Raw genomic sequence first — 24677 nt, 5'->3', positions numbered from 1 at the left:
CTGTTGAAACGATGTGCAGCTCAACTGTAAAGATTTGTTCAAGAACACAAAGGACCAGGTTCTTACACCATTACTCACATGGAATAGTAGCTTTCTCCATGAGTGGTCCCACAGACTTCAATGAGCCCAAAGGGAATAAGGATTCAACGTTTGCTCTAGTCTTGGCAATACCTGCCGGGGGTGGGTCTCAACACATTTTTTGGTGGCTTCAGAGTGCGGCCACCAACTCATACTGGTGACCACGCTGGCAATTTTTCCTAAAATACTTAATTAAATGTAGTAAAAAATAAATATGCACATACACATGTCCAAATCATTGTAAGTTATTGAATCTTTTAAAAGACTCAATAATAAAAATAATGTACAGTTGTGTCTATTCTTTACTGGACCTAAACAGAACAGAAACACAAATAAGATGCTCTGCAGCGTCTTGTCTTATTTGTTGTAGTTTCTTTTTCTTTTTTGGTTGCTTTTTTTTTTTTAAAAAAAGGACTTGCTAGCTAGTAAGTCTGCTGCTGTGAAAAGTGATATTAACAAACATACAAATATCACTTTTCACAGCAGCAGACTTACTCAGTCCTGGCAAGCCCAGGGACAAATTAAGCCGTGGATGGGAGGTTAGTAGTGGGGAAGTAGGGGACGGGGGGAACGCATGACGGGCCGGCGGATGCAGCGGGAGCCAGAGGTGATGTGGGGGGGGGGGAACCCTGCAACTGGGGGTTGGAGCTTTGTAACCAGAGCCTGCTGCCCACCACCCCAGAGCCGGAGCCCAACCCTACTGTCCCCAGGAAGCTGGAGAACTTACTAGCTGCCCCCTCCTCCAGCATTTGTGTCTCCAGCGGGGGGGCAGGGTCCAACCCCTGCTGGTGGCCCTGGGGGAGGGACCACTGCTTTGCCTCCCCTCCCCCCACACCCACACATCACTGCCCAGGAGGCTCTGGCTGCAAGAAAAGACACTGGTTGGCTGCATGTGAGAAACACTGCCCTAGACTACGGTGTGTTCAGGTACAAATAGTGAATTTGGAGTCATTACCACACCATCAGACACATGCATAACACATCAATAGGGCAAGGTTTTAAAGATTTGGGGAAAAGCAAGGATGAGTCATCATAAACTCTGGCTGGCTGGCTGGCATCATCTTACTTCAGAGACAAAAACTTGGAGTGCAGCCTCAGGAATAGACTGGCTTCTCTGCCATGGCATTATTGCCAAGCCTGTCACTTTTGGATAACCCTCTTAAAATTCACTCATTTTATTATAGAAGTCATGAATAGCCTGCTTACAAACATACCTATCTTACATGCTGGCCTCAGGTGCCAAAAAACATGATTCTAAAAGGATAACACAAAAACTATTGTCATGTTGGCAAGACGGCCCTTGCTTCTATTGTTATTTGCTGCCTTCTGAAAATTCAGAGTTACATGATATAAGAATTCAACTAAGGGCTTCCCGCTGGCTCTTTTTTCATTATTCTTATTGATGATATCAAGGAAACTCTGTGTATCAATAGCTGGGGAATCACAATTAACTATATAAATATTGGGCAGATTGATCCCTGGAGAAACACCAGAATATTCAACTAAGGATGAATTTGGGCCATTGTTTAGAGGACATTGTATCACATGGTTAACACTTTTACTGCAAATGTCTGCAAAAGAGTTTTGGAAACAACTCCTGAAATCCAGAAATTGCCTCTTGTGTCCAGTGCACCAGAAAGTCCCTTGAGTGGCAGACAAATCATGCCAGGTAAGGTGCTTTCTGTTCTACACACCCTCACCTGGGATTATTTCTGTGGAGTCATGAACAAACCAAAAACAGTGGCCAGGCTTCAGGAAAGGTGCAATGCTGTCAGTCAGATTTCATGAGAAGTGCAATGAATCACATTGTGCTACATAATCTATCAGGAGGCACACTGCAGCATGCAGAAGAATTTCCCTCAGGTGACAGCAATGGCAGTGAAATGAAATCTTATTCCTAATGCAAAGTCACTTTAAAAACAAAAACAAAAACATATAATTGTATATACACATCTCGATTTAAATCATCAAAGCAAGACAACATACCAGTATCAATGTTTACTTACGGCCTTGTAGAAATAATGAAGACAACAATGAAAATAAGGAATAACCTATTTTGAATGATAAATGCAGTTACATGAAATTAAAAATATTTGTCAGATCAAACTGGGCATCCATGAAATCTTTCCCTGCTTTGTGTATGTTGTTCAACATTGCAGTAACGCAAAGAGCTTCCAGACATCCCTGGGAGAAGAATTTATGAGGAGGTATAGCACCTACTTCAGTTATGCATAGCTGCTGTTATTGCAGGTTCAGAGAAGCACACTTCAGCTTGTTAGGAATAACTTTCCACAGGCCAGCAACCTTCCCCAACCCAATAGACTCAAGTTGATGGCAAAAGCCCAAAAGGCAAAGAAATACATTGATCCTCAGATTTAAAAAAATGAATACAAACGTTAGTAATAAAATGTGCATACTAGAGATGAGCCTGAACTGGGACACCAGTCAACCACTAGGAGTTTTGGTGATGTTCTCAGTCAAATCTGAACCTCATGAATTTGGCTCCATCTCCATGCAATATCGAAAGTCAGTAAGCACATGGACAACAGTTTTCTAATCACAGGATGTTCACAAAGACATCCTTGTTGGATGGGGTTTTGTTTACCTGAACATCTCAGTGCACTTGTAGTAGGGAATAGGGAAACCAGTTCAGATAAATGGAAAGTGATTCAAATTGAACATATGTTGACACTTAAAAAATCTGGATAATTTTCCCCTCATCAATTTTCATTTTTGCAGGCTTCTGAACTTCCTGATCTGAGACCAGAAGCACAATTGGCAGAATACCATAAAAATGGCTTTCTCGTTGTATTTCTAGTGGACAGGATGCAGGAAAAGCAGAGAATCTCCCAGGGCAGCATCTTCTCATGAGATTTCCAGAACAATTTTATAAAGTCAAGTGACTTGAATAATTTGGATAAGATTCAGACAAACTTTTAATCTTCCAGGTGCTCACCTAAGCAAAACCTTTTGAGTTTTGCCTATCACCAGTTGATGCTGCCCCAACCTATGCTGCTGGCAAACAGAGACTGCTAACAGCATATTGAGTGCTATAGTGCAGATGCCAGGACACAAGAGATCCTGCAAATTTAGAAAACACTGAACAACACGGATATGTGTTTCACCTCATTTCAAATTCACTAGGACGCTGGTTTTCAAAATTGACTTGAACAATAGTGGGTTTGTTTCTCTGTGAAAAAAGGACCAGACAGAAAAAAAAAACAATGAAAAGGTAGGACAAGTGGTTTTCAAACTTTTTAAGCTGGTATACTTTCCAAATAACGTAGTCTACCGCTTCCCCCGCATCTGAGATAGGGTCATAATATACCTCAGAGAAGGAGTAGAAATGGGCAGAGAAAGAAAAAAAATGCAGAAGACAAGATTTTGTTGAACAGGACGTATGTCCCATTGAACCAACTAGGATGACTCACAGAGAGAGGTACTACTCAACATAAGTGTGGCTGAAGCAGGTCTAGAGAGTCTTGGAAATATGGTGCAGATAGAAAACTTCTAAGAGGAGATAGCTATAGGATACAATATAATTCACCCACTTGAGCTAGGCTAGCTTTAAGGGAGATCCCTTCTATTTCTAATACATGGAATAGCAGTGGCACCAGCTAGAATGACAATTTTTAAAAAAATTGAATCAATTTTGGAAGGAAAAAAAAAAGAAATTCAATGGAAAAAAAGATTTGTGAATTCAAACTTGCTTTTCAAACTCTCAGAGCACCTCCAAACTAGTAAATAAAGTTCACAAGGGCTAGAGATACACACATTTTATTCCTCTCTTTGTGGCAAGTTTAATACTTTCTTTTCTTATGCTTTAAGGACTTCAAATGGGGTTTGTGCATTTGACTCCTCTTATCTTTTTTTATGGAGTTCACTCTACTTTTTAAATCCCTAAGCATCTCTATCCTCCCCTTGCCATTCTTTAACAGACCCATGACAGCACAAACAATGCCTCTTGGCTTTGAACACATCATGGTAAATTTCCCCGACAGAGGAAAGATGTATGAGCAGTTATCTAGTATAGTTTTACACCAATCCATCTATTGTATGCTAGGTTCAGAAATTTCAGTGGGGAATTCAGTTTCAGGCAAAGTGTCTTTAGCAGACCTTTTAGAAGCAGAAAAAGCCCATGTTGAGGGCCCAATCCCATAAGGTGGTAAGTGCTTTACAGAATCAGGCCTTCCAAGTGCAATCTTCCCTCTACATTTTCAAAGAGCTGCACAGGGATTTATCTCTCAAGAAAGTCAAAGGTCCAAGGGAACTGGGGGAAAAGAGGGGGAAGGCAAACATTTGCCTAAAGTCCTACACAATTCTTTGAACATGTATCTCTCTGCACAGCGGGGCATCAGGTTACTGTGCAGAACTGGAGAAGGAAGAGTTTGAAAAAGAAGGCGAAATTGATGCCTTGTACTTTCTTGAACAACAAGACTGCAGGCTTCACTCTCCCTGACAATGTCTGATAGTACAGAAGATTTTTTTTGAAAGAGACTCAGTGGGACTACTTACCACGTAAAGCTGTACATGTGCATAAGCATTTGCAGAATCCAGGCCTTAGACTGCAAGCTCTTCAGCGCAGTATCGTGTATTTCTTCTCTATAGTGCCCATTACACTTTTAGGTGCTGTAAAAAAATTAATAATAATGTCCATAATGGGAAAGTCACTCCCATGCTCTGAATAATTCTGTTAAATTGTGCTATCAAATGTAAATCAGTTAGTATCATATATTCCTAAGGGTGTGTGTTTCACACACACACACACACACACACACACACACACACACACACACACACACACACACACACACACACACACACAATTTCATCTGTCCTCTATAAAGGATGACCCAGAACAAGAGGGAAAAGAAGATACAGCAAAGGAATGATTGATTGTTTTGAAACTGTGCTTGAGGCTGCTTGAATTCTGATTTTCTAGGAAGAGAAACTTGTTACATATTAAAGATTAAATTGTAAACAATAGAATTTGTCTGCCGTTTATATTTTGAAAGATCATTAAAAAAGGTATCATGCAACAGTGAAGCGAGGTCCCCAAACTCCATTAAGATTATACATTTATAGTCATTTTAACCATTCAATTTGTTAGTTAAGGAAATAAACTTCCTGTGTCAAATAAAACCTCATGTAAAATATTATTGATTTCATATTCTCTAGCATTTAAATAATGTTTAGAAAAAAGATTACATGCTCTTTGGTGTCAATATGCTTATTAAGAGAAGCAACACTGATCACCAATGAAAGAGTTCTGTTAGGTGAGTTTAAAACAAAATGCAAGTACTTAACATAGATACATTTTATGGGGTGGGGTGGGTCTTCAGAGAGTTCCAATCTTGACTCATTCATTTGGTAGCATTGTTCATTAACTATGAAGTTGACCTAAGATGAACCCAAAGGATTACAGAATATTTGTCAAACTGTTTAATGAAAGCTTAAAAAATAATAGTATTTGCAAAACATGTGGGGATTCCCTTCCTTTCTCTCCCCCTCCCCCATCCCCCATAATCCACAAATATGTAAGGTCTGGATGGAACAAGTGCTGAGACAACGCAGCTCCATCTGATCCTATGTGACAGATCCAATGTGGTCTGACAAGGTAACTTGGCCACCAGTGTAATTAATGTAAGGGTGTCTTTGAGGACACACTGTCAATTGTGTGATTTCATGCTGATTTGTTTTCTTGATGGGAGCTGCTGTTTTTTATTGGGTGGTTGAGTAGCTGAGATAATCAAATTCATGTCACCTGCAAGCAGGAGTGGGACTGAAGTGCATGACTAAAGGGGGAGGAAAACCAGTGTAGTGTTTCACCCTCCACCTATGTCTTTACAGTGTTACTTCTAATTTGATCTAGAGTGGTGTCTGAGGAGGACTCTGCAACTTTAAGGACGACAAAACAAAGCTGACACAAGGTGTCCTAAGAACAGAGCATTTCGGACATTTTGGGGCCTGATAAACACTAACACAGTGACCCCTTCCTTACAGAGGGCTGCATTTTGTCATCCTTCCTTACAAAAAGTAGCAACTTAATTGCAAGGAGTCCTATTGATGTCAATAGGGAAGTTCAAATATCCAGAGTACTGCCCTACTCATCATGAGATGAGGCCATGTCTACACTATGGGTGCAACAATGCCACAGATATGGTGCTTCAACTATGCTGCTGTAGTGTAGATGCTTCCTACAGCAGTGGAAGGGTTTTTTTTTCCCCATCACGGCAGGTAATCCACCTCCCGCAGCCGCAGTAGGTAGATCAACAAAAGCATTCTTCCATCAACCCAGTGGCATCTATACTGGGGACTGGTTAACATAGTTATGGTGCTCAGGGGTTTGGAATTTAACTATGTAACTCTAAATGCAGGCCAGGTCTGAGTGAAAGAATGTGGCCCAGAGAAATTACAAACAGTAAGGGCCAAAACCTACAAAATTCATATCCAGATGCAGTTTTGAACCTTCTAAAAGTCTGAGGGTTTTAGATCAGGATTTTGGTTTAATCCATTAAAAGAGATAAAGGGTTAGCTGGCAAGTTGCAGTTCTGGAGCTGAACTTTACCAGCATCTGGGATGTGTTTGGCTGTGGGGTTTTGGTTCAGACCAATCTCCAGCTACAAAGCATTCTTCAATAGCCTTCTCTAGTAGTCAAAGAACTGAAATTTGTTTTAAAATAGCTCTTACTTCCCCCCTTTCTTTTAATTACTTTACAATGATCTGTTATTACAGTATGCCAAGAACAAGGTAACCCAATTTGTAGCTATTTCTTTGAGAAAAGGCCACCCCCATTTTAAAAATTGGAGAGCTATTAAAGTTCTGACATTCAAAAGATTGAATTGCCTGAACAAACCCTATGATTCTCAGTCTTAGAACCTTAGCCTACTGTCACCGAAGTCTGGGAGAGCTTGGCCATTGCTTTCAATGGCATCAGGCCCATATTTGAGGCTTCATTTTACAAGGTGCTAAACACCAATCCCATAAATAGGGAGTGCTCCCATCTCTCAGTGGGAGTTAAGACCAACAGCTTAGCTCAGAGTTTCAATCTTAGCTGTAAAAAGGTTCTCTTGTAGGTTTAATTTTTATATATGTTGGGCAAATATTGGCTTGACTGACAACAAGCTCATTGATTTTAACAGGATAGCATGGGGTGTGAATCGGACAAGAATTTGACCTATAAAATTCCTTGACTATAATTCTTTAGTAGCCAAGAACTCTTTGCAAGTTAAAGAGGTACCTCCTTTTTAAACCCCTTTATAACTTTCCAGAAAAATGACTGCTTTAGGCTGATGTATTTTGTTGTTTTTGGAAAGTTTGATAAAAATCCATATGGTTAGTTTTGAGCATGCTTAAAGCATTGTTTCAGAGGCTTCACGTGTGCTTGGGTAACTGAAAACAGTTTAAACTTTGCATGCAGTCTCCAGTGAGAAATGTGAGCTTGGAAAAGTTGGAAAAACAACTGATTCAGAAATAAAGGAGTTATACACAAGTGAAAATAGTATGCTCTGGTTGACCAGACGTATGAATGGGCAAGCATGGATATGTCTGGACATCCATGCACTGAAATAAATGCATTATTTAAATGTGTGATGTCATGTGCAAACATCTCAATAAATGCTAGGCATGTTAATTTCCCTATCTCAAAAAATAAATATAGGCAATACATGACATCAACATAGGTCATCATAGAATATCAGGGTTGGAAGGGTCCTCAGGAGATCATCTAGTCCAAAACAGGACCAATCCCCAGATGGATTTTTGCCCCAGATTCCTAAATGGCCCCCTCAAAGATTGAACTCGCAACCTTGTATGTCTTAAGCATATCTTAAAAAACAAGTCAACGAATTAAATGATTCCACTGCCAATAAAAAGCCAGTCAAAAGACAAAAAACATAATATACGAGTTTATTGAAATAAAATTTAAATATCCAATTTTTAAAATATAGGTTAAGTCTTCAAGTCCACAAGAGAAACATAACTTGTTTTCTTCTTCTTCTTCTTTTTTTTTTTTTCTGAAAATCAGAATGACTTGAGGGCCAGATCATCAGCTGGATAAAGTGGTGTTACTCCATTGATGTCAAGGGAGCGATGCAGATTTGCACTTGCTGTGGATCTAACCCATAAATATTTTTAGTTGATCTGAAATATTATATGTGTGTATATGTGAGAGATACCTTTTATGAATTACATGGCAGGAGCAGGTCTAAAGACATTTGTTCTCAGCTTCTATAATTCTGATTTCATGTGTTTCTTTCAATGGCTGATCATCTGTGTGGTTCTATTATTGCAAACTGAAATAAACTGAAGTACATAACACAGCCTCTCTCTACACACACACTCTCTCTCTCTCAAGGAAGAACAACTACCACTGCATACAGTGATAGGAAATAGTATACTTGTGTAAGTATTGAGTTACAGTCACTGTTGGAAGCATAACATTGAACGTCATTACCATTGTGCATGTAAAATCTTAACCATAACATTGGGTTCAGTGTAATATTTTGCATTTAATTATATTAGTGCTGCTTTAAAGTTAATCATGCATGTTATTATTCATCAGAGAGTTTATTCTGGACAACTTATGTAGTAGGATGCCACAGATAACTAAATTCCAGAAATGTCAAATAATAGGTACAAATTTTGTATTTTATTAAAACCCGTTACATTTCATTGATACAAGTGGACTGGTGCAGCTCTCCTATCGTGTACAGCATTCTGCTTGTACAGAACTAATTAAAACACACAGAACCTGGGTGAGGTGGTGCATTATCTAATAAATTTGACCTTTCCTAACAAAAGCCTAGATTGCAAATCTCAGGGCACATTCACACTTCTAGTGCCCATAGGTTGTACAGCCATCTCCACAGCACCTGTCCAGAGAATCTTGTATGGGGCTGGGATTTACACAGGGCTAGGCAAGCTTGTGGCGAGTGGGGGCATGCTGAGGTGGGGGGAGGCATGTTGTACCTTCACCAGCCCCGTGGCATTTCCTGAGAACAGATTCACAAAACCTGGAGCCTGTATTACCTTTTTCTTGAGGCCCTTCCCAGCCATGGCCAGGATAGGCCCAGGTACCATAGTCCCATCTTCTGGTTGCAGAGCTGGCATGTATTTGTCCTGGGATCCATTAGTCCAGGAGCAGCCTAAAGCATAAATAGCTGCAGACCAAGACAGAGGTATATTTTCTGGTAAATTGGCAGAGCATACGTGAGAGTAATTTCCACAGCACCTGCCCAGATGGTACCTATCCTTCACTTTTATGAACATAACTCTCATTTACAGTTTTCTAAAAGAGGACAATACGATAGTATCTGAGCACCTCACAATCTTTAAAGTACTTATTTTCACACAGCCCTGTGAGGTAGGGCAGTGTTATGCCAAAATTTGCTCTGGGACTTTCACTGCATTGCAGCAGGATCCACACAGAGTGTTACTGAGTGGCAAGCTGGTGCACTGTAGATTCCTCCCCCCCGGGCTTATATGTCCCTCACCCCATTACCATAGTATCGGCGTGCCTCACAGTCTCCATTATAGCTATTCTCACAACACCCCTGTGAGGGAGGGCAGAGCTGTTATCCCCATTTTACAGATTGGGCTCACTGCAGCATCAAAAAGGGCAGGACTTTATCTGGAAAGAAAGGAGGTAGTGGCTCCTTTAAACTCCTCCACACTGCCTTGGGTCTTGAGAAAAGAGCAAGAAGGGAAAAGAAGGGGGCACTTATTTGAACCAAAGAACAGCAAGAAAGAGGCTGGCTCAGGTGACAGCACAGATTTGCATATGCACTGGGGGTGTGGGAGGGTATTTGTACTCCACTCCCACCAGCTATAACTCTCTCTCTCTCTCTCCATGAAAACTACATCCTGGCATCTTGTCTTTCTTCCTGAGGCATTGAGATAAAGGGAACTGAGGCACTGAGAGGCTAAGGCCAATTTTTTCAAGGTATTCAGGTGCCTAACTCCCACTTCAATAATCTGGCCCCAACTGACTTCCTCAGGGTCACGCAGAAGGTCTATGGCAAAGCAGGGACTTGAATCCAGGTTTCCTAAGTCATAGGTTTGTCCCTGAACCAGCCTTCCTTTCACATACCTCAGTAGCTGTTTGTTCATTGATGATATGAAAGAATATGAAGAGCTAAAGCTATCAGGCCTGTTCTTATTTTAACACATTCATAAACGTGAAGTCTGCAAGGGCTGAGGACCATGCGACTCAGTGTAAAATGGTTTAACAAGTCTAGAAAGGGTTAAGACATGATTATGACACAGGAAGACACAACAGTACTTTCCTTCTGTGCTACATATGTCGGTGGGTATTAAGGACACACATCTTTCCTCATCTAAAATCATGAATTTTTATGAAGTAAGCCCAGCTTTCCCATAATTCAGTAGGGTGCACTTTGCAGACCCTAAAGTGCTGTCACTACAGAAGGTTTCATTGCTTGCACCTGCTAAAACATTTGAGGTATTTGAGAGGCAGTGAAACACATTTGCTTTTCATTTTATCTGACTTTGAAAATCTTTGAAGTGTTTAATAGTAGTCCAGAAAAGATTTCTGCCTCTTAATCATTTACTTGTAGGGCACATTCTCCACTGGTAGCCTGTCAAGCAGAAAACGAGTTTAGCCCAATTTTATTAAGTGCCACATGCTGAGTCAGTGTTCATTAAAGGTGTTTTAAGGTTTGAATTATGTAATTTATGAGAAAAAGAAATAAAAAATTCCATTGTTTTATTAATATACAGCACAGGATATACTGCTAATAACATACATTTGAAACAAAAGTTTTATAAAAAATGCTATTGATGGGGGTCACAGATAGGCTTTTAAAAATCTCTATTTCCCTGTTCAATAAAATTCAAACATTTTAATTCAATCAACATAGATTTGGAAAAGGAACTATTCTTGACCTCTTCTCTATGCCACTTTGCCTTAACACACATTGCACACAAGGGAGAGAATGAAAAAAAATCAGAGTGATTTTTTTTTCTTTTTTTAATTGGTGCGACAATATGTGATATTAAAATCATGTCAGTGTTGAAGCCTGTAGTTGTGCATTAATCCATCCCTTTGCAAAAAAACAAACCAAAAACAAATAAAAAACCAAAAGCCCAAATCATGACCCTTGGAAACACTGCATTTTTTCATAATTATTTTAATTTGTTCCCCACAGATTCATAGCTAGCAGAATTTTTTTAAATTGGACTTTGGCTTAACGGAGTCATTTTCATAGCCCACCAAACTATTTTACGGTCTCTGTTGGTATGATATCGTAAACAGATTTTTTTTAAGCATATGGGAAAAACAGAACTTTAGAAATACAAGAAATGTACATTTGCCCCCCAAATACGTTTGTTTCAAGTTACTTGCACTCAATACTGCACAGCTAATTTAGGCCCCAATCCTGAAAATGTCTCCAGAGAGCTACCTCTACATCTCCACAATCCTGCTGAAGTCAGTTGGGCTCCATGCAGACACTAGGGTCTGCTTGCGGGGAGAGAGGATGGAGGCCTTGATCCTCATCTCAAGCAAAACTCCCCTGGACTTCCAGTAGTTTTGTTTAAAAAGAGATTGTGTGAGGCCTGCAGGATCAGGCCCAGTAGAGTTTAATGCACATTTTTATTTTCAGGGAAGAGTCATAGTAATGCAAACTTTTACCAAACTGGAATTCATTACCCCCTTCGTGACAGGCTGCCATTGAACCTCCTGTGCAGCAATGGCTGCGGGATTTTGTGGTGGTTGTTTGGGTTGTGGGTGGTTGTTGGGTTGTGGTGGTTGTTTTTCTGAGGTGCTGACATTCCCTGGGAATCCTGGCACTTCTAAGTGGATTCACCATGTACGTGATCCAGCACTGCTAGAGAACTCATTTTGTGCAGCCTGGAAAGAACTGATAACTTCATTGAGCGATCCCATGGATTTAAAAAAAATTAACTGTTCTAGAACTGATGTAAATCATTAATCCGCTACCTACCATGTGACCAATGCTGTTGATATTTTGGTAATAGCAGTAATTGGTTATCTGGATGCTCAAAGCATCAGCATCTGACCTTTAAGGTTTGAGAGTCATCAGCTGGTTAGAGCTGGGTAACAAGGAGGGGATAATCAAGGTTGGTACCCAGCACATAGGACAACAAATTGCTGGTCATTAGAGTTGACAATAAGAGCCTGATTCTTGGCTAGTGTAAATCAGAGTAGCTGCATTAACCTGCTTTGCACAAGCTGAGGCTCTGGCCCTACATGTGCACATGTGATGCAGTACACTAAAAAAACAGAGAATGATTCTTATTATTTAAATGACGTGAACATGAAATTGATGACAGTTTACAGTAGGTGAGGAATGACATAGAATAACATGGATGTTTCAGAACAGCCGTGGGAAGATATCTTGGATATGGGTAACAGTGAGAGGTCCATAATTAGCTCCCTATTATGCCTTTGCAAAACAATTTCCACACTGTAAATTTAGATAGGAAAAAAACTAAGATCTTGGTGGAATTTCATTAAGAATTGGCTAATTTGGTCATGGGGTGACATTTCCACAAATTCTGTCTGAAAACTTAAATTTTCTTAAACCAAGAACTGCTGAAACTTCATCCTAGAGAAAATATTTTTAAAATATGTTTGCTCTGGATGAAATGTTGTTATGTTCACAGTAGAATACTGTTCCATGGAGGTTGTTTGTTTGTAAAAATTGGCATTTGTTTGCATGAAGAACAGGAAAAAACTAGAAAAACTGTAAAATACGTGATCTCTTATCATCCCATCTGTTTCTGAGATGGGCTTCTCAATATGGAGCAGAGCTTAGAAATGACTGGCAGAGCATGACCCTTTGAACTCAATGGGAGTTTGCTTATATAAAGATCCAAGACTGGGGACTACAACATTGTGCCAACATTTGCTCCAAGTTTTATCTATGGGTTCCACAGATGAGTCCTCTGCTCCATAAATCCATAAAATCAAGGCAGGATCCCATTGGGAGGGGCAAACTGTGAGAATAATGAATTGTGACCATCGCTAAAAGGCTGCAGGATATTATATAGGGTACTCCCTATTCTTCCATTCTTGGGGCAGGTGGAAGAACCAAGTGAAAAACTCTGAAGAGCCTATGAAGATGTTTATGACTCTCACCTTTAGCGTAACAGTCTGCACACACAGGGCTAATTCTTGCCTATTCTAGAATGGCTACGAGGGGTGGGAGGGAAGATGATGGAAGCAGTTGAGGAGGATTTTCCCTTAGTGCTCTGGAGAGTGCTAGGAGAAATACCGAGCCCCTTGATGGCGAGCACACCACGCCCCAGGCGGCATCTGCTGAGTTGGGGGCATGGCAGCCTCTCCCCCCAGATGGCTACACTGTTAAGTGTGCAACACATGTTAGGCAGGGAGTAGGAGCATGCAGCTACTTTTAAAGGGATTAGCAAAGTACACCACAGTCCCTGGCCATAGCCCCATCCTACTCCAAGGGAATCTTCCCCCGGGTGCCAGGATTTAAGGAGCCGAGGACTCAGCAGCCAGTTACTTCTTCTCATCCCCAAAAGGATAAAGCAGGATTTGATCCTTTGAAGCTGTAGCGAGGGGGTGTTTTTAATATGAGCAGAGGAACAAGCTGGCTGAGTTTTATTGCAGAACTATGCTAGCAATACATCAAGATTACTGAAGCTTACTGTAAGGAAGTCAGTTTATAATTACTTTGCCATTGTCCTGTTGCTAATGTGCCACATTGGATTCTCCTGGGCTGTTTTTGAAAAGTCTCTTTGAGGAAGGGGGAGATAGCACCCATGCTTATGAAAAAGGCAAATTATACCCCGGGGCAACATCACTATACAACAGGAAAAGGCCAGCGTCCTCTCAGGAGATGTGGCCCCAAATGAAATGCAAGTAATTTCCTGACTAACCTGTGATTTCTATCTGGTTGTGGCTTCTGGCATATAACTGAGTCTCAAGCTCTGCTATTTCTGTTTAGCAGGTCTCACATGTGCTTTCACTTTCATTTCCAACCTTTAATATAGAACAGCCTATGGCGGAGCCACAAAGGCAGTGGAAGGCCATAGATGTTGGATCTGCACCAGGCTGACATCTTCAGGAGTAAGGCTGGCCTGTTTTTTAAGGGAAGCCATCCCTTTGTAAGGAAACCCATCCCCTTTCCTCAGCACACACCAGTATAGGCATGCATAGGAACCATGTAACTGGCAGGAAGGGTGGGGGGAAGTTTGTGCTCATTGTCTTCCTATTTTTCCATGCTCCATAACTCTCTCTCCTTAGTCTTGCAGTCTCCCCACCCCTCTCCACAAAACCCAGTGGAGTTACGAGAGCCCTCAGGCTGGAATAACCTTTGTGTGTATTCCCATCAGGTGGGCAGATTGTCTGATTAGAAAATAGCTGGTGCTGAGTGGAGCTGCATCACTCACCTCTAAATGTGGGGGGTAGAGGGCTGCTTACTGAGTCCTGTGTCTCCTGCCCCACCTGCAGATTTAGCAGGCGAGAATCAGTCTGATGGTTGCCTCTGTTTCCCCTTTACCTCCCTCTGAGAGGCTTGAAGATGGGAGAAGCCATGTCCCTGGACCCTGCTGTCACACTGTCTGGAGTGGTTCACGACTGTGAGTGCCTACCTCAGAGCAGCCTGTCAGAAAACAGGTGGATATCCCAAACTGGTGGTGTGTTCTATGATTAGATTTCACCAAGCCAATGACAAATGTAAACTCCTGGATCACTATCCCAGTCTTACCATGACATCACAGACAGTCCCCTTAGCCTCTTCAGTCTATCCCCCTTGCCACCCAGACAAAGTGGACTTTGTGATAAAAGGTCACTTAAACCAAAAATCACACCACATCAGGTTGCTCCTATTCCCCAGAGACCAGTCACTTAGCCCAGATCAATTGGTACCCTAAATCTTACAGCAAAGACAATGCTGGCAGCCAATAGTAAACTAACTAAAAGTTTATTAGCTAAGAAAAGGAAATAAGAGTTTTTGAGAGGTTAAAGCAGGCAAAATACATGCACAGGTGAGTCACAGTTTTAAGTCCAAATGGTGGCAGTGATATAATATCTGACAGTTTCCCAAAAGTCTTTTCAGGGTACCCAGATTGTCTCCGGGGATCTTCGCTTTGCATCTAGTACACTTCCTGTAAGAATCCAAAGAGTCTGGAAATGGAGGATCTTTTCTTGAATCCATACTTATAGCTTCTTCTCACAGAAAACAAGCTGACAGTGTCACTTCCCATGTGGGCTTTTCCTTTGCTGACGGAGAATGAGGATTGCATGTTGAGTATTTGACCTCCGAACGTCACACACAATGACCACTTGCTTTGAAGTTAGCACTTTTCTGTTAAAGTTCTTCATTTGCGTTCCACAAGGCTTCTTTCTTGTTTGATGGATTATTTCGTTACAGGGGTACACACAATGTAAATGTTTGATTATACATTATAACGGGATACAGGGTGGGTGGTATGTGTGACTTGGAAGGAGATAGCTTTGAATAGCACTGTGAATTAGGCTTAAATAGCCATTATGCAGCTGACGCTGAAGATAAAATACCCCATTGGAATAAGGAACAGTGGTCTACAGAGCTTCGTTGGGCCAGCAGCTGCAGAAACTCTATATTAAAAATAACTCCTTAGTTATTTGTCCACAGCTTACTATAGTGATGCTGCAATGTTTGGGTCAAGTTACTGTAGATACTATAGCATTTATTTACAAGAGGTACCTTCTGTTTATAGATCTTTTGTCAGTGACCTGAAGAACAGCTCTGTGCAGCTCAACAGCTTGTCTCTTCCACCAACAGGAGTCGGTTCAATAAAAGATCCTACCCCGCCCACCTTGTCTCTGCCTATATTACAAACACCTCTGAAAACACCTCTTTATTGCTTTTGAATTAAAACAGACCAAATGGCTGATGATATTTTAAGTATTTATTCTGTCAACTGGTTTTGGTATGGCACCTGCTGAAAAACCTATGTTACTAAATGTACGGACATCTTAGGGCTTTCCCCAGAATACAAGCTGATATTGAAAGAAAGGTTACCGTAGATGTGAAAACAAAGTGGTAGCTCTTCTGATATTATTTGATAACAATGGCGCTGAAAGACACAAGTTCAATTGGTTTTGCCTATTGAATTAAGACTTTAAGGGAATATATTTTCAAAACTGGTTTGAAATATCAAAGTAGTTGAGTAAATTCTTTACAGAGCCCAACTCAGAAACACACATAATATCAACCTTCCACCTTGTAAGACCTGGACTACACATGGTTTTTGTATCAGCATAACTATTTAAGTGTGATTTTTTTTTTACCAGAATAGTCATACCGAAACAGCCGCTCATGTGAATGCAGTTATATCAGCTTATAGATGCCTTGCACTGATTTAGCTTATTCCCCCTCTCAGATGGGAATAAATTATACTGATATAAGCACATTTATAGTGTTATAACTGCAGCCACACAGGAGGGATTGTATCACTTTAACAATACTGGTATACTTAAAGCAGCGCAAAATTTGTATGTAGACATGCCCTAGATATTTGTGCTAAATGTAATGGGAAATCAGCATAGCGATCTATTGTCACATACGTATAGGTATCAAGGTTGGCAGCAAATCACATACATGCAGGATCAAGAATATAATTCATGTTAAAAAATCCCAAACCCAGTTGGCTTCAGTAGCTCAACCAGTAGGGAGAATTTATACATCTATGAGTAGATATTCCATCCAGTGGAGGGCGGTGTTAAACACTGCGTGCAAAACTAAGCATCATCTGTCCACAATGGGGTTTTTTAACATACCAACTTTTGTATTTGTCAGGTGGGTTCCCATTCCCTGAGTTTGAGTTTTGGGAAGAGACCGGCTTATATCAAAAAGCACAGGCTCATATCTGGATTTAGAACAATCATTGGTCAGAGGTGCTTGGATTGGAGGCGGATGGCTTCAGGCCATCCATATTTTAGGTTCAAAACTCAAAGTGGAACACAGCTAAAATTGCCAATTTCCTCCCCAGTTTCTGATTCAAACCATGTGAGAAACTACAAAGTTTAGCAAAGTTTCCACCCCAACCCACAAATGGACATAGGCTCACTTGAAACTCTTTCCAAACCTGCTCAATAGGTTCACAAACATTTTAAAAAACCTGGGCAGGGCTTGAAAAATTTCACACAGCTGACTGACACATAAACCTGTTAATCCAAACATTCCCCCATTGATTTCTGTGGTGGACGTTCCTTAGATTTTCCTGCAATTGCTGAATTTCTGGTGCCAGGAGTTTTAGCAGGTTGTGGGACAATATGTTGTACACTTTGTACAGAAGGAAAGACCAGCTGGTATAAAGGAAAATATATTTTCTTAGTCCTTAGAATTAAACCTTAGCTTAAGTGAACTCCTTGTACCATGGTAATGCTGGCAAGAAGGATACAAGATGTTTCAGCTTTCCTGAATATTGCTTCTGAGGTAATGCCATAGCATTGTATTTACAAGATGCCCTGAACTGTCAGTTTCCTTGAAACACAATGTATTTAATACAAAGCCATTAAGCCTTGTAAAACTGTCAAAAATGTAAATGACACTTGTAATAAAATCTTGTCGTGTGACCAGCTCTAGCTAATCAGGGCTGATGACATCACTACAGTTGATCACTGCTGGTGCTATGTACATTTGGACAGCTTTACGACCTGCATGGATTTGTGTTATTAAAATTGTACAGTTTTGTAAGGAATTTGGGATTTAATAAAGCAGCAGAGAAACTACAAAAGGGACAATATTGCCCACTCAAAGTGAGTAAGGCAAAAAAAAAAAAGGCAAAACTGGGAGAGGTTCCCCTTCTCCAAATCATACAGGGTACGAGTTGTTCATATAAAGCACTTTTATGTATTTATAGCTCGGCAAATATCTTGCATCTGTGAGACCATAAAACAAATTACAATGTATCCAATTGCTTCAAGGTGGCGAATTGTACTTAAACTTAATGATTTGTAGAGATTCTAAGAGAAAGAGTATTACCTGTTTAACTCTACTTGTTTGCAAATTGCTTATTAAAAAAGACATTAATGTGAGTTTTAAAAATAAGATTTAAAGGTTTAAATTGAGATTGCCACCACTGCAGCCATCTCCTACCCAGCAGGGCAATACACTGTTTTATGTATTTTGCAAATACACAGAACTGCTCCCAAGAGTATACATACGTCAAGGGAAGAGAGATAAGGATACATACTCTCCCAATAATCTATAAATTCAAGCTAATGGGGGCAGATATCAGAAAAATGTGTTGGATTGAAGGCAAATAAATCACACCTGGTTTCCTGGCATAAGCTGGCACTGTGTGCCTTATATTTCAGTCAAATTATTCCATTTGTTTCTAAAGATATTTTAATCCCTCATGACCTCAAACTTCCCGTGAACCAGGGCCTGAACAAAAGGCCGCCCACTGTCTTTGCAGTAAATCTGTTGTCTCCCTTCTAGGCCCTCAACCTGGGATCATAGATCACCCCTGCACTGCATCTTGCTTCAATTTACTCAATTAACTTGAGTAAAGCACTTGTAAGTTTGCAGATGTTGCTTTATTATCAAGGCCTAAAATGAACAAGAGAGTTCAGGAGCCTGAGGTTATGGGAAGGTTGTGCTGATGGGGGAAGGGCAATAAAAAGTGCATGCTCCACAATTGTTTCCTCAAGCAGGGTGACGAGGTTGGGTATATTGTTCCCCTACAAGTTTATTTAAACCTTAAGATGCATCTTGCCTTGTGGATTGGGGGAATGTTTGATGTTATCTGATGGAAGGAGAGGATATGAGGAATAGGTATTCACCTTGAGAAGAGATAATGCTGTGATTAACAGATGTTTAATTGAGCCATTCATCAAACGAAGAACCTGCCTAAAAGTCAGGAAGGCTAAGTAAATTATTTCCAACCCTGCAGGTGTTGGACTGGCAGCTCTATTACTCTTCTGGAAATGGGCTTTAGAAGATTTTTATATGAGAAGATAATTTATTTCAATGAGGGATTCTATTGTGCTTTTATTTATTTAATATTCTTCAAGGCTTTGGGACCAGCCCTTCTTATTTTGAACACAAAAGTAAATTGTGGGGATGCAGAGGGAAAGCAAGTTAATGTACGGTATTACATTGGTGCACTGTTTTCAGTTACCGTACATTATGTTCACTTAGTAATTTCCATAATAATCTCTGGGAATTGGCTGGAATGTAGGTGGAGTTACCCAGAAATCCTACAAAATAGACTGAATTTGTCAAGACACTTGAAGTATTGCTTCTCAAGGATACAACTTCATCGGAAGACATAAATGTGTCTCCTCTGATGGTACGATTAAGGTTGTGTAAGCATTTCCATTATAAATAGAGATTACCTCAAACCACATTTGGATCTTAGTTTCAAGCACCCTCAAAGTTTTTTGAGGGTGAATCTGATGTATTGATACATGTTCACATTTGGTTATAAATTGATTTTCAGTTTTGATCTGTGTAGACTCACCCTTTCCACTCCTCGACTTTGACCTTCAGTGCATCACTTCAGTTTTCAGAGTCAAATACACCCAACAGTCTCAGAGAAAAACTCAGTCAAAGCCACCAAATCGCAGCTAGTTTTGAATTGAAACCACACGAAACCACAAGTTCTGAGTGGGTTTGATACAAAACCATCAATCCACCCAGTTTTGTTCAGAACACAGTACAGCCTCACTCAAAAGATCTGCAAACCTTTGAGAGCCTTTTGAGAAACCTTGGGCCAGATCTTCTGCTGGTGTAAATTACCATTGCTCCATTTGCTTCCACAGCACTACACCAGTTTGCATCAGTGGAGGATCTGGCCCATGAGTTGACTTTTTATGTGTAATTAAACCTAATATCAAGTGAGTTTCACATTGGTTCAGACTTCATAACTAGAGTTTCATTCATCTCTAGTTATAAACCTCTGTTTTCATGGAATTTGAACTCTATGTTAATTGGGTCAATGTGAGAAATTCTCTTACCAGGTTACTAATTTCAGGTGTTTTTGTGGGTTCTCCATGAGGCAATGCAGGGCTAATGCAGGCCTTCTGTCCCTAGTAGGATTTCTTTCATGGGGCATATCCAGACAAATTTGGGATTCTATTACCAATTTTCAAGAAATTCCCAAGCACGGTGTAACTGCAGGGCAGATTGGGTCTGAAGCATTCATTCACAGCAGCAAAATATTTGCTATAAAATAAGATAACAATAAATAATAACAACAAATAAAATAAATAAATAAATAAATAATAATAATAATAAAATACCAAGCTTTACCTGAACTCTGCAAGATGGCACCATGATCTAGTGGCATTCTCTTGTAAATTTAGCATCAGTATAGTGTGTGCCTCGGGTGTCACACAGGAAAACCAGTGGTAGGTCTGGACGTTGAAATAGGAGGAAATGCATTGGAGAGAATGATTAATTATTGCATATCTTCCTTTGTTATTTGTGAGAGACAAGGTGGGTGAGGTAATATCTTTTATTGGATCTACTTCTGTTGGTGAGAGAGACAAGGTTTCAGACTTTCATGGAGCTCTTATTCAGGTCTGGGAAATGTACTCAGAGGGTAGGTCTAAACTGTAATTAAAAACCCCATGCCAGTTTGACTCAGCTCACAGGGTTCGGGCTAAAGGGCTGTTTAATTGCAGTGTAGAAATTCAGGCTTCGGCTGAAGCCCCGGCTCTCGGACCCTGTGAGTGGTGACGGTCCCAGATCTCAGGCTTCAGCCAAAGCCTGAACATTCACACCACAATTAAACAGCCTCTTGCTCTTAGCCCCACAACTCTGAGTCAGCTGGCATGGGCCAGCCATGGATGTCTATTGGCAGTGTAGACACACACAGAGTGTCACAGCCAAATACAAAGTGGAACAAATTGGTTAGCATAAAACATGTCCTTCCAGGGACCATTCATAGAATCATAGAAGATATGGGTTGGAAGAGACCTCAGGAGGTCATCTAGTCCAACCCCCTGCTCAAAGCAGGACCAACCCCAACTAAATCATCCCAGCCAAGGCTTTGTCAAGCCGGGCCTTAAAAAACTCTAAGGACGAAGATTCCACCACTTCCCTAGATAACCCATTCTAGTGCTTTGCCACCCTCCTAGTGAAATAGTTTTTCCTAATATCCAACCTAGACTTCCCCCACTGCAACTTGCTTCTTTTAGACCATTGCTTTTTGTTCTGTCATCTGCCATCACTGAGAACAGCCTAGCTCCATCCTCTTTGAAACTCCCCTTCAGATAGCTGAAGGCTGCTATAAAATCCGCCCTCACTCTTCTCTTCTGCAAACTAAATAGGCCCAGTTCCCTCAGCCTCTCCTCATAAATCATGTGCCCCAGCCCCCTAATCATTTTTGTTGCCCTCTGCTGGACTCTCTCCAATTTGTCCACATCCCTTCTGTAGTGGGGGGACCAAAACTGGACACAATACTCCAGATGTGGCCTCACCAGTGCCAAATAGAGGGGAAGAATCACTTCCCTCAATCTGCTGGCAATGCTCCTACTAATGCAGTCCAATATGCCATTAGCCTTCTTGGCAACAAGGGCACACTGTTGACTCATATCCAGCTTCTCGTCCACTGTAATCCCCAGGTCCTTTTCTGCAGAACTGCTGCTTAGCCAGTCAGTCCCCAGCCTGTAGCAGTGCATGGGATTCTTCAGTCTTAAGTGCAAGACTTTGCACTTGTTCTTGTCCTCATCAGATTTCTTTTAGCCCAATCCTCCAATTTGTCTAGGTCACTCTGGATTCTATCCCTACCCTCAAGAAAATCTACCTCTCCCCGCAGCTTGGTGTCATCCGTGAACTTGCTGAGGGTGCAATCCATCCCATTAATGAAGATGTTGAACAAAACTGACCCCTGGACAGACCCCTGGGGCACTCCGCTTGATACTGGCTGCCGACTAGTCATCAAGCCATTGTTCACTACCTGTTGAGCCAGATGATCTAACCAGCTTTCTATCCACCTTATAGTCCATTCATCCAATCCATACTTTTTTAACTTGCTGGCAAGAATACTGTGGGAGTCTGTATCAAAAGCTTTGCTAAAGTCAAGATATATCACATCCACCACTTTTCCCTCATCCACAGAGCCAGTTATCTCTTCATAGAAGGCAATCAGGTTGGTCAGGCATGACTTCCCCTGGCTGAATCCATGTGAAGCATGGCCCCAATCTTACAGTCTTTACTTAATCAAAACTCTCACTGACCTGCAGCAAAGCCTCCTTCTGCAGAGATCTGGATTCTATTATGAATTCAAGCCAAGTCCTTAGCCCTAAATTTTCCAGAGTCGTGTGAGGTTTTAAACCCACAGGCCCCATTAAATCCAATGGGACTCACATGGTGTCCATGCAACTGTGAACCTTTAGGGGTTAATATTATTTTAGTGAAATATTTTGTATGTGAAAAATCTCCTTCCAAGTCCCCTTTCTGCTTTTAACTTTCATAAGGGTCTTTAATTATTCTTTGAATATGCCATTACAATTTTTTTATTTATAACATGTTTTTTTTAAATAGTGGTCTGTTTTGTTTCTAAATATAATGGAAGTTAATAAAATATATGCCAGAAGCTAAAAATATGATGAGCTGTAAGGCATTCTCCAGATTTTTTTTTTAAACAAAGAGAGAGAGAGAGAAGAAATAGCTGGTCTATTATTCCATAGTCTGTACACATTCTCTTTGGAATAGATATTGTTTCTGGTCTATTTCCCCTCAATGTCTGACATGCAGCTAATTAATTCTCCCCCTTTCTAATTCTGCAGCTCACTAATTTGTGTGTTTGTTTAAAGAATACCTTCTGTGTCAGAAACTGGATATGTTTAAAAAATGGAATACTGGCTGTTGGACTTGGTAGGAGAAGGTTCCTAATGCCCTTCCTTTTTTCTATCATCCAGGGAATCTAGTCTGAATCTAGTTTGCTGAATTAAGACTGTTGCTAAGGGACTGTCAGCAACAAACCACAATTTGTGCTTTTACCACTATAGAACTTAAGTAAGAAGCAGAAGGTGAAAGTTTCTCCTTACTGCACTTGCAATTCTCAGGTAATGCTTACAATTTTTTTTCTGTTCTCCCCCTCTCCCTCAAATCAAGCCAAATATATTTCTGCATAAATGGGCTGCTACTTGTGTGTGTATGTGGCGTGTGTGTGTGTGTGTGTATGTGGGGGGTGGGGAGTTTGGCAGGGAGGGGTCACATGATTCATTATTTCCATGTGTTTGAGTGACCATTCCATTTCTATGAAAACATTAGCAAATCCCTAAATTTCATGAGTTTTAGTATGAATAGTTATTAATCCAGAAGTTCATACTGGAAGTTCTTTGTTCCATAACTGGGATTTGTCATATACCCGGTACTATTCTCCTGTCTAAAAAGTTTCATTCATCCAGTCATGGAGCAGAAATAATACCATGTGACTTAGATCGTGCCCTTTTGGGCCTTGAAACATGGTCATAGATTAGATCCCTAAGCATTCATCTTTCATTGTTTCACTCCATTACCCACCATCATACTTTTAGTTCACCCTGCGCCTGGACTGAACTTCCTCTTCTAGTACTCTAAGAATCCACACTCTAACCACTATTGATGTAACGTCCATATATTTTCTGTCAATATTCTATTGGCAAATGCCTTATTAAATTGATGCTACTTTAAAGAGCATCATGAAACCAGGAAGTTTTATTGTTTCAGGAAAGGTCTCAGCAAGCTGAACTGGCTCTTCAAGACAGCTTCTTCTTCTTCTTCTTCTTTTTTTTAAGAGTTATCAGGTACTTAAAGAGAATTTCCAGAAAATTCTCTGTGAATCATGATCCTGCCGTGTTCTCGGGGGGGGGGGGGGGGGGGGGGGGGGGGGAGAAGGGGGGATGTCAATAGCAAAACTATCTTTGAATTCACTGGATTGTGCTCTGAATGCTGAAGCTATGCTCTGATGCAGTGGTGGAAAGCAGTTAGCATCACTTCCTTGATCTGGGATGTCAATGGGACGAGGCCCCTTGGCCACGTGTAGGACTTGCAGTGATGGACACTTTTGGGATTTGTCTGCCATAACAGATGACAGTGATGATATTCCACATCAGCCACAATGAGGACTACTTTTATTTTTTAACAAAAGAATTTGAATAATATGCACGCAAATTGAACGAGAGACACAATTTTGAAGGCTAAAAACCTACAACCTTTAAGCAGTGATTTAAAAGCTAATTATTATGGATATAGCCATTCAACATTCATTTCTTAACATTGTTCCCTCAAGAAATAATGATTTAGTCAACCAATTATTTTATCTCTTTTAGGGATACTTTCTTAATTGCAAAACAATCTAAAAATATAATCAGCATGCTAAATACATGTGCTATCTTGTTTAGAATGCCATGTTGGGGGAAGAATGCAATTAAACTGCCAAAATGTAATTGTTTGACATATTTAATTTAAAGTGGTTGATTCACATTTGCTTTTCATGTTTAGGAGTTAAAAAAAAAAACAAAGGAAGTTACTACCACAACTACTAGTTTAAATAAAGAAGCTATAAAGCTTGGAGCATTGACAAAAACTGCTTCTATCATGAGATACTGCTATCAAAGCATGTCAGTATCAGAACATTTTGATTTTTACATCTTGATACCCGCA

General features: G+C 40.5%; 1 long non-coding RNA gene across 1 annotated transcript in view; it reads right to left on the bottom strand.

The window, feature by feature from the left end:
* Positions 1–20440, bottom strand: part of LOC123373750 — a 77035-nt gene extending 56595 nt beyond the window's left edge. The window contains exons 1-2 of the long non-coding RNA XR_006580846.1: positions 20334–20440; positions 4594–4707 (exon numbers count right to left, since the gene is read on the bottom strand). This is a non-coding gene — a long non-coding RNA (uncharacterized LOC123373750). The remainder of the gene's footprint in view (positions 1–4593; positions 4708–20333) is intronic.
* Positions 20441–24677: the final 4237 nt, after the last annotated feature.

Source organism: Mauremys mutica, chromosome 7 (assembly GCF_020497125.1).
Source record: "Mauremys mutica isolate MM-2020 ecotype Southern chromosome 7, ASM2049712v1, whole genome shotgun sequence".
In the NCBI taxonomy this organism is placed as follows: domain Eukaryota; kingdom Metazoa; phylum Chordata; order Testudines; family Geoemydidae; genus Mauremys; species Mauremys mutica.
This window is presented reverse-complemented; position numbering and strand designations above follow the sequence as displayed.